Source organism: Crassostrea angulata, chromosome 3 (genome assembly GCF_025612915.1).
Source record: "Crassostrea angulata isolate pt1a10 chromosome 3, ASM2561291v2, whole genome shotgun sequence".
In the NCBI taxonomy this organism is placed as follows: domain Eukaryota; kingdom Metazoa; phylum Mollusca; class Bivalvia; order Ostreida; family Ostreidae; genus Magallana; species Magallana angulata.
Window position 1 is genome coordinate 43895178 of NC_069113.1, and position 11539 is coordinate 43906716.

The window sequence follows — 11539 nt, forward strand, 5'->3', positions numbered from 1 at the left end:
AGAAAAATGCAAAAATAACAAATAACCACTATGGTTTTCATTTTGAATGTTGTTATCATAAATATTTGATTTCCGATTTCATTTAAAAATGCGATCCCAAGCCCGACATATGAAAAAGCGATCTAATCTTATCAAAAATGATTTTTTAAATTTTATTTCAACATCTCGAAACCAATCCGTCCGTGGACGCTAAACATAAAAAAAAAACTTGGAATCGCCTTTACTGTAACAATTCAATACAAAAGATATATAAATCCCTAAAAATCATTCTTTTTATATAACTTCAAGACGCATACTTCATCAGAAATCATCAGACCAGAAGTAAATTTCAATCTTGACCTGTATTTTCTAGTCAAGTTAACAAAAGCATCAATTTAAAATTTAAGAGCAGTCAATCTTGTTTTAGAACAAGCGAAATAACTCTGAATTAATCATACACTAGGATGGAACCAAATTTGAACTTGACCTATATATTTGTCAATTTGACTCAAGCACAGACTTTTCTTACACAATCTCATAGATGTGATAACGTAACAGAAGTTTGTGCATGGTTTTGTCAGATTGTAAATATTTATTTAAAAGTTGTCCCTATAACAGTTATACTCTCGAATGATCTTCACTTTAGTAAGCAATGTCTATTTATTAAGGTGACATAATCATCCTCATGTGTCTGCGTTTCATTTCAATAGTGCCCACTATAATCACTACCATCTGTACTTGAAATAAATATATCTTCGGAATAGTATGTAAATCAAGAATGTATATATATACATGTATATATATATATATATATATATATATATATATATATATATATATATATATATATATATATATATATTTATAGCAGATTATCTTTCATAACAATTTAGATCTTAACGATCGGTTCCGACATCCAAACCTAGAGATACAGCTATTCATGCAACTGGAATTATATGCTGACGTGAAAGACAATCTGACATGACTTACTCTGTTTCAATTTGATTGATATAACAAAACTGTACTATCGTTCTCTTAAAAAAAGAGTATACAAGATGTATCTTCTTGTTTTGGAACAAAGCAGCACCGTAAAAACCTCTTGAAATGTCTTCGATATCTTTCGACAAACTAACGGCGTAGTTTCCTTTGTTTTGTTTTTTTCTAAATATAGAACTATAGCTTATTAGTTAATTGTACGAAAACATTTCTTTATTTCAAACTTTAATTAATGAAAAATAACGCTACGGTCATTTGGATGAACAGTAGATCCTTTATATAATGCATCAAAGTGGTCACTACTGATCTCATCAACTGATCAACGAAGGGAGATAGATCACTGGTATGATTCTTTTGCACGAAGCCAAATTTTATGGGCTGTAGTGTCGGTTACCTTATAAATTCTAAGATAATAGCTATAGTTATAATAATTTTAGGAACAAATAAACAATTTTCGGAATGAATTTTGGTACAAATTACTATCGTGTTTTTACCTGAAAGCACATTGTTGCGAGCAACAAGTGGGTCTTTCGTTTGATTTTGAATTGATAGCGTTCAATTAAACTGTTGACATTTGGTACGATTTACTATCATATTAACTTCCTTTTAAACTACTTTTTCAACCAACACAAAGAAATGCAATCTCCCACCAGCGAAGCAGGAATGATAACTCTGGGTAGACATTGCGCGAAATGCAGATTCCCGGAAAACGTCATTTTTAAACTTCAATATCTCAGCAATGCGTTGTCCGATTTTAAAACGGTTTTTAGTTTTGTATTCAGTTTAAAAAATGTCAACAAAATGCATATGCTTTAAAATGCCAAAAATCCAAATATTAGAATCACTTCCGGTAACGACCGGAAGTGACGGACGACCTGCTCATATTAAAATTTGATAAGTTTAAAACATATTCTGATCGAAAAAAAATTGTAGATTATTTGATTTAAAAAAATTTTAAAACACAATTTTCCGAAAATGCTGTTTGAGCGGACCGGAAGTGACGGACGATCGTAGTTTTACCTGATCGGCCCTAGAAATTCAAAAATCTATCATTCCTGAAACTTTCAATTTTCTATCTTTAATCGTTTTTGAGAAAAAGGGAGGACAAGATCACTTTTTACAAAAAGAAAAACGAATATAACGGCCGACCGGAAGTGACGTCATCAACAAAACTGTACATGATAAAAGACCTTGATATTTTGTATTTTTCGTGAAATTTTCATAAAAATCCATTGTAGCATATTTGAGATATTTGAGTTTTAAGAAAAATGTTAAGAAAAAAAAGAATAATAATAGTGAAAAATAGAGAAAAAGAAACCTAACAAAAACAATAGGGTCTTCCATTGGTAACGGAAGACCCTAATTACAGAAAAATACATAAACATTGTTGATATATTATCAAAATGTTTAACTACCTAACGCTCTTTCTCCACCATTAACAAATGCTCAGTGAAAGCCTGCAGATGCTCCTGTTTTTCCTGTTGTCCAGCAGCTGTAGATATGTTGGCCCGATGATTCTCACATTTTGGACAGATGTCGGACCGTGGAGTCATATACTTGATATGGGGACAGCAGTCTCTCTACAGAAGCTTAAATGTTGTAAGACCAACGTGTCGTTTGTTTGCATCAGTACATGATGTGACGTAGGTTGAATGCAGAGATGACTTGTTACCAGATGACGGCAGAAAGATGTGAGGATGTCCTTGGTTTTTCACATTGGGCTGAGGGAGTCCAAACTCTTCAGCGTAATTCTGGATAAAGTCTATTGCATTTTTCAGGTCATCAAAGCAGAAAGCATTGCTAGGGCGTCTATTCTTGTTTTTGTGCGTTCTTGGTATGCACCCATTTTCGTTCATATGGAACACAATATTTTTCACATATTTTGAACCAACACCATATGCGAAAAGAAAATACCCCATACAAATTTCCTTCTTCCTGAAGAAGTAATTGTATCTTTTCCTTTTTCTTTCCTTTCCTCTCTGTGTACAGCTATTCGAATTGCACGAAAGTTTCCCCATGATAAACATGTCTCTTTCCTCTCTTGAAAGTTCTCTTAATGCCAAGATCGAGCTCTGGATATCATCTAATGGGACACTGTCTAAGCAATTTTTTCCACATGAACAAGATGTCAAAACCTTTTCTTTCAAACTCAGTATATCACTGTTTCCATTACATGATACGTTGTCGTCGTCTTCATTTTCAATCTCTTTACTATAGTCATCTCCATTACTTCGAGTAAACAGGTCTATTCGTTCTCTTAAAACATCATCATGAACGCGGTTACTGTGTATTAACACGTCCCTATCCGAATCGCTATCATTTTCTTCATCAGACGGTGCACTTGTCACTTGTCTATGACGAGGGAGGAACTCATCAATGAAGTTGTCTAAAGCCTGTTGATTTTAAAAAGTTTGTTTAGTTCGTGTATTGAAAAATTAAATTAGGATAGGACCCTTTACATAATTCATCGGATTGCCATTAATCAACTGACAGACCCCCTTTTTTATATATTCTTTGTATCAAAACAATAATATCTTCATAAGAATGAAAGTAAAGCAGTTAACTGATAACGGCATTAATAAGCAGAAAATAGTTGCAAAAGGGAAGTTAATTTTTTCCATTGTTAAAATTTTCACTATGCATCACGCTGCAACAAGGCTCGATCCCAGTACCTCTGACATTAGAGGTAAGACTCATTACCCTACTCTATGGGGTCTTGGATGTGAAAGGAGTTAATATTGTACACATCTATCGAAAGGAATACTTCATGATCGTTGTCATGACAAACTATTCCGCTATCAAATATATTTGGTTTAGCAGGAAGAGAAAATAAATAGTTCATACCAAAACATTGCATTAATGACTAAGTCTATAGATGCCGCTAAAAATTACTTAAGCTACAGTACGTTTCATTACGGGTTGACAGTGCGTACTTTACTTCTTGATCAACATGCAAGTTGTCTACGATTTCTGGTGTCAAATCCTATGAACGGAAGGAGCTATTAATTGCTATTTTATTGGAATTGCATTTGTTTGAAATGAGTAATGTTACCTCTAACGATTTATGTACAGTTAGTTATCGTCTGACAACTATATAGGCGTATAATTATCATATAGGCCCTATACATTTATGTTGTTTTTATGAAGTGTCATATAAAATAAATGAGCATGTAATGAAAATAAATAAGTAACCTGTAAATCCATGAAAGTTGAATACAGCAGGATCGATGGTCACGCTTTTATTTACATTACATATAGATATGATACAATCATTAACGTTGTGCGTTTTTTTCACCTTTTCCCGGTAAACAAGCAGACGAAACGTCACGTCTTTGCAGCGTTATTGTGACGTATTTATTCTATGTCACGAAGGTCCCTTTTCGCTTGACGCAACTCATATACATTCATCTTCCACTGTCTCTTAACTGTCGCTAACTAAACATTTAAAAAGACATTAGATTTTGTTTATAAAGCACCAAAAAAAAAAATTCATAGTAAGTTTTAATGAACAATTAATTGTGATTAAATATCACTGTAGGACCTATATCATTAGCGTACATTCAATTTTTATTGGAGGCTACACAGACATGCTTCAAAATGAAAGAAATTTTGAATGAAAATTTCCAACCGATCAGCTTGGCCGACATGTTTTGATGACCGTAATGTATATTATGTATTACGGTCATCGGCTTTCCTATAGTGAAATATAGTAAACGGTTAAACATGTCTTGTGAAACCGCTCTTTGGATATAAGTTTCTATTACTGTATTGATATCATTCAGACATAGATTATAGCTTACAGAAGCTCATGTTTACTTATATTCGTTGCTCTAAATTGGAGCTAAAACATTTTTTAACTTATTTTATTTAATAAAATACGTAACAAGTGAGGCAAAATCTCCGCAGAGACCCTCAATTATATCGTCACCTGGGGTTCCAGGGGACCTCTGGATCAAGTAAGTAATACAGTTATATATATATATATATATATATATATATATATATATATATATATATATATATATATATATAGATAAAAATTAAATAAGAAAACACGAAAAACGTTCAATATTGAACGTTTTTCGTGTTATTTAATTTTTATCTATAACTCGCCGACCACTGTGGATTTTATTGTGTTTCAATATATATATATATATATATATATATATATATATATATATATATATATATATATATATATATATATAGTGTGTGTGTGTGTGAAAACAATGAATTTACATTAAGATCTTGTTGGGGACTCGGTACAAAGTGTCCATAGAGATCCCTACCAGTTAACATTAACATTATACTCCAGAGTCACCCTTGGGTTATTGCATTTTTCCTATATTGTATTTAGAGTATGAAAATATATGTAACAATTCTGTGTTTACGAGGTTTACAATAAATATCACTCATATCTACATTCAGTTTGAATTTTGTCATTAAAAACATATTCATTTATAAAGAAATGTATTCACTGAAAACAATTAACCTACATAAAGAGGTTTTTTAGGAGCTAAAAGTTGTAAAAAATGTATCTAACACCATTTATAACTGACTCCACAATGAGAGATCTATTAAAATATGCAAAATATAACAATTATGTCATGAAAGCGAATTTATGATAAACATGTCCGTGTGTATTATGATAAAGTGTATTATGAATTTTGAAATGTTGTATCTGTTTAAACTACTGTATGCATGGAAATATTCGCCCCCGTTTTATTTTCGCCCCTTCTGCCCTCGCTGTCAGCGATCGAATTTAAGACTGGGCTAATAACAATGCTTCAAATGATCTTTCTTTAACCACAGCTGTGTCTGGGCGAATTAAAAACGATGTTAAACTGTTTGCAAGAGTAGAAAGACGAATATTACAAAAGGCGAAAATAACTCTGTATACAGTATTTGATTACAAAGAAAGTAAACCAGAATACTGCGCCCTACAAATAACAATCGTTTTGATTTTATTCACTTAAGCAGTTCAAAATAAAATAAGCAAATTCCAAGTTAGCCATTTTAAATATAATGTAAATTGCTATTAATTGATACCTTTTTACACTGCTTTTGTATGACCTTATGGTCGGCTTGGTTTCTTGAATAAAAAAATCAAGATTTTTCCCCTATATAATATATATATATATATATATATATATATATATATATATATATATATATATATATATATATTTATATATATATATATATATATATATATATATATAACAATTAAAATAATCAGCTGAAAGCAGTGTTTTTAACATGGAAATGATAGTCCGTAGTCATTTTTAAGAAATGGGATTAAATTTGAGAAAGCACACTAAAGAATTGTTTACCACCATTTCCTATGACAGTACTTTATACTATCTGCATAAACTGTCCATAAGATCGCTTGACGATTGTAGATTTTTTGGCACCACAAGTTGCTCAAGACATACTTCGGACAAATTGCAATGGCAGTATATCTAAAAGAAAACTAACTGTCTCTCTACATTATTAAGATTATTAAGGTATTATTAAGGAATTAAGATTCGTTGCCTCTATTTATGAATTTTAACTTATTTTATTACGAAGTAAGAGTTTGTCTTGAGTCACAATCAGGTATGTTTGCAAAATTTCTCAGCGGTCTAATAGGTAGAGATTGTGTAAAATTACCGGGAGAATTATCACTCAGAGAGCCTATCGAGAATCGGTGGACTGCATTTTCATTGCACATAGTATGTGCCATAATATTAGAAATATTACTGTTTAACAGTGTCTGTCAGATGGGAAATGGATTGTAAGATTTTATCTATCCCTAGATTACTTTTGAGTTTGTCAACATTAAACTCTTTAATACATTCAGCCTAAGTTTAGGACTTTTAAAACTGTCTTGTCGCCCCGTGGTGGCGGTACACTTGCTGAACATGAGGTCTGCGCGTTTCACCCCTCTAGGTCTTTTATTTGTTACAACTGTACTTGAATCCTCCGTAACACTTCGTATTCTTGGTTGATTGCTATACAATTCTGTATATCTATATAATTTTCATGATCGCTTCCCATGAACGACAGGACATCATCCTGGTTTTCCATTTCTATGGTAGAGTACACAACTTTATATTAAGGAAGAAGTCTTTTACGTTATCAGACACACTTCATATTTTAAGAAATTCATGTAGTGTTAGCCCAGTCAAATAGATAATATAACCATGTGATTCTATCAGTTTAATCAAACCTGATCATCTTGTTTTCAAGTCAAGGTCAGGTCAAGGTCACTACATCCCCCCCCCCCAACTTTAGGGGGTGTGCGGCCATCTTGTACATTTGAGAATAAAAATGTAAACATTTCTTGAACTGGTTTGCTTCGCCCGAAACTGTTGCCAAAATATACAAAAGTAATACATATGAAGTCCTACATGTCATTTTGTTTGAAAAGTATGTATACAAGGACATGGCAATGCCTTCTTAATCTCTTAGAACAGCTGTCGAAATGCGCAGCTACAGACTTATTTTGAAGATTAGAAATCTGAAAAAATATGAAATATGAAGGGGGTTCATTCTGCGAAATATTTGGATGTAAAATGTAGGCGGGAAACGGGTGGTAGAGTTTACAATTCTCTTTCTGTTGTCGTCGTCATTAACTTTTCACATTTCACATCTTATTCCCTAAAACCATTGGGCCAATATTTGAACAAAGTATTACTATATAAAGTAGATTTAAGTTTATCAAATGAAGGGTTAAGTTCTTTTTAAAGGGGAGATAATTTTGAAAATATGAAAAACTGTTGATGTCACCTTCTGAAAAACCATTTTAACGGAAAAGCTAAAACTTGTGTGAAAGCATTCTCAGATTGTGTTTATTCAAATCATGAAAAGGGGAGTAAGTTTGGGGCCTCGATGGAAGAAGATGTCAATTACGTAGAAATATAAAGACAAAAATCTAAAACAAAAACATGCAAGTTTGTACATGATCACCGGGGTACATGTAGAATATGGCCACCAAGGGTGAGTCATTTTTATTTAGGAAAATAAAGAGAAAAAAGTTTTTTTTTTGGTCAGAACAGCTGTAGCTTGTGTGGAAGCATCCTCAGGTAGTGCAAATTCATGATCAAGTTTAATTTATTCATGATTGCCGGGGGAAAGGTGGCAACGCCTTAAAAAAGTCATATTTATACTCCTGCTCCGAATGATAAAATAACTTTCTTTATTTTGAACCTAAAGGACTAAACATGTTATGGGCCTAAAATGGCCCCCTTAAAGCTGACATGAATTCATAAAAGCATTTGATCACCATATTAGTTTCGATCGCCCCTCCACTGCCACTGGGTATATAAACCGGTTGAGAAAGTACGGTCGGTTGCTTTCCGATCGAGGCATTCAACTTGCACGGACTTCTGAATGCATGAACTACACATTGTAGTGAAATGTAGTAATAAAGAATAAAGAAAACAACAACCAATGAAATACTAAATATATTTATTCTTTAAAAGGATGTCTGAGGTATCCGTATTATTTTGCACAGACAGTGCTGCCTTACTTCTCATGCACATCGAACACGTCTGTCGATCATACAGAGTGCATAACGTGTGCATCTTCTTAAAATCCAACACGGTAGCTAAATAATAGTAAATCCAAGAAAGTAACAACGTTTCCATCCGTTCCTACTAAACTCCCCGTTTATAAAATCCATGCGATAATTGACATTGCAAACCACAGTGTGTGGTTTGCGCATGGGCGATGTTATAACATACACAGGAAAATGGTCTACAATTATCGAGGAATTTTTGAAGTATCTGCGCCTGGATTTCAGTCAGTCTTGTTTCGTCATTTATTGGATATATCTTGCCAGTGAAGCGGTTGTCATATTGTTTTTGTTCAAAACGCGTTCTTACAAGTCTTTTCGTCCAAGGTAACGTGTTCGGGTGCATGAAATTCCTGAATGCAGTGAAGCATGACGAGGGCTCTCGGCCTTATATAGGGGGTGTGGAGCGATGAGCAGAGCAATAGAAATCGACAACTAATATGGCGGCAGTCGGAGATAAAAGGGAAATAATGCGTACTTATGAATTCATGTCAGCTTTCAATAAACACCATCATTTTACTATTCTTCTTTGGTTTTTTTGTACAAATATATATATATATATAGATAACAAAAATGTTAATTTTTGACTGATTTTGATTGAGTTATAAAAATGTTCTGCCAGTGAGTGCAAATAAATCAAATCAATATGTGAAAAACATATTTTACATCAACTTTTCTAAAATAAAACATAACATTTTATTGTACCAGAAACACTAAAAAAAATTCAACTTATATCATATATGGTTCTTTTCAAACAAATTTCTCAGCAACTATTCATTGCAGATGATTGTTTCGGCATGCTACATGTATTTTTCAATATGATCCATTTTTGAATCGATCAGATGTCGAATTCCTGTTAAATGACGACGTTGCGTCACATAAGGTTTGGTGTATTGCTAGTGAGCTATGGCTCACAGATATCTCGTTGCTCATTAGAATACGTGGGAAAAAGTCTTTTAAAAACTTATTCTCAAAAACTATTTGCCGAGAAAGATATAACTCGTATAGAGTACTGTGGATTTATGTTTATTGAAATAATGATCCCGTGGGGTAGGGTTGGGGTGGTTGTACTTTAATTTATTGATTGTAATAATGACCACCTCTCTGTCTGAAATCTTTCAAAAAGGACTATGAAACCTTTAATTTTAGCGAAAAACAAAAAAATCATAATAGAGATATTAAACGGTGCAGGTTGATAGAAAATAATTTTTTCATACTTAGTTAATTTTCAAGATAGGTTTTATGTGCATATTTTTCCATAGATAAATTGTTAACGGACGCCGCACAACACACGGCGGCGGACGAAGACAAACTGCAATAGGTCACCTGAGTGTCGTGATCAAGTCCAATAAAGCCCAAAGAGCTTTGTGATAGATTTGATCACGCCTCGACCGAAATCATGACCTCATTATATTCAAAGAATGATTCCTTATTACTTATATTTATATAATTTAGAGCAGTTGAACGATTAACATTAGAATATTAAGCTCGCAAACCCCAACTCCGCCCCAATAATATATCATTTATATTATAAAATTGACTCGTAGTGTTATTACAAACAAAGACACTGGAAATATAAGTAGTAAAGAATAGTGTTGTTTATAGATCTGTAAAGTCTTAAGTTAAACATCCAGAATTGAAACATACGCCAATTTTACTCTCTATTTCTACCGTAATTTAGAAGAGATTATAGAACTCTTTTCTACATTCTACTTATTACCATAATAATGACGGAATAAATAAGAAATGTAGCAGTTTATACTATGCAAGTACAAAACAATTTATTTAATAATAAAGAAATCGGCATGATTTTAAGGTGTATAAATCAGATATGCTGGAGTGTTTCCACAAAGCGATGGCATTAATCGATCGGTGACCTACTAAATGTATATGTGTTTTGTTTGGTATTTTTTGGATACGTTATCAGACTTGGATATTGTTTATCAAGGTTAAAAAAATACCAGGAAACAGATATATGCAATCTGACTTGTTTTTTCTATCGATCTTCATTAGTCCCCTACCGGTTTTCACCGGAGTGGACTATAGCTTTTCTCTGCGTCCGTCAGTCCGTCCGTCTGTCTGTCCCACTTCAGTTTTCCACACTTTTTTTCTGTATGCGTTTGAGGAATAATATGAAATTTGCTGAACAGCTTCAAAATGTCAAACTACAGATCAAGTTTACACTTTTGTGGCGTCTGTTTGACATATTTTCGAGATAATTAATTTTTTATATTCCAATTTTTTTATGTTCGTGTTCGATATTCTGCATAACAGTGCATTGTTTTCACAATTTCCACAAACCGTTAGGGGACGTGTATTGCTTCTACAATACTCTCAGAATGCTTGTTATTTGATGTTACACAATTATGTGTTGATTTTATATTTCAAGTTCTCAGCGTAAACCAAAGTTTATATCTTATTTCAACTAAAGGCATGTTTCCTAAAAGTCTGTCTTTTGATAAGGTAAGTTCAATAAATAAACTAAAGAAATAAAGTAAGTATATTTACAAATACTGATATTTTGTAAGTATTTTACGAACAAAAGTAGCTACCTTCTTTTGTTATTTCTGTACACAATATATTGTTTGACTAAACTCAACTTTAGCCACAACAGTAAATGTTTTGATTCATTTTATTCTGTTTATATTTAAACAATAAAATCATTTATTTCTGCAATGTAATTTGACTGACGTATTAATCATTTCATTGTTTTTATGCATCCTTAGTTCTCTTAAAACACATTAATATTTTATAACTGTTAATTAAGACTTTGAAATCTGATAATTTGCTTTAATTGACCTACGTTTGTATCAATCTGTAAAAATACATTTTATTTCGTTAAATGTTTACTGTGTGCAGTATGAATTGTGTGTTTTTGAAATGTAATGTTGAATTTTACAATTTAGTATTTTTACATGTAGAAAGAGATAGCACAACTCAAACAACGTTGATTATACTAAGTTCTAATTTTATTGACTGCGTTAATGTAAAAGCAACATTTGGACA

At 32.4% G+C, this 11539-nt stretch overlaps 1 pseudogene; it reads right to left on the reverse strand.

Annotated features, from left to right (window-relative positions):
* LOC128175885 (uncharacterized) overlaps positions 1-3115 on the reverse strand; it is a 30641-nt pseudogene extending 27526 nt beyond the window's left edge.
* Between the last annotated feature and the right edge of the window lie 8424 nt (positions 3116-11539).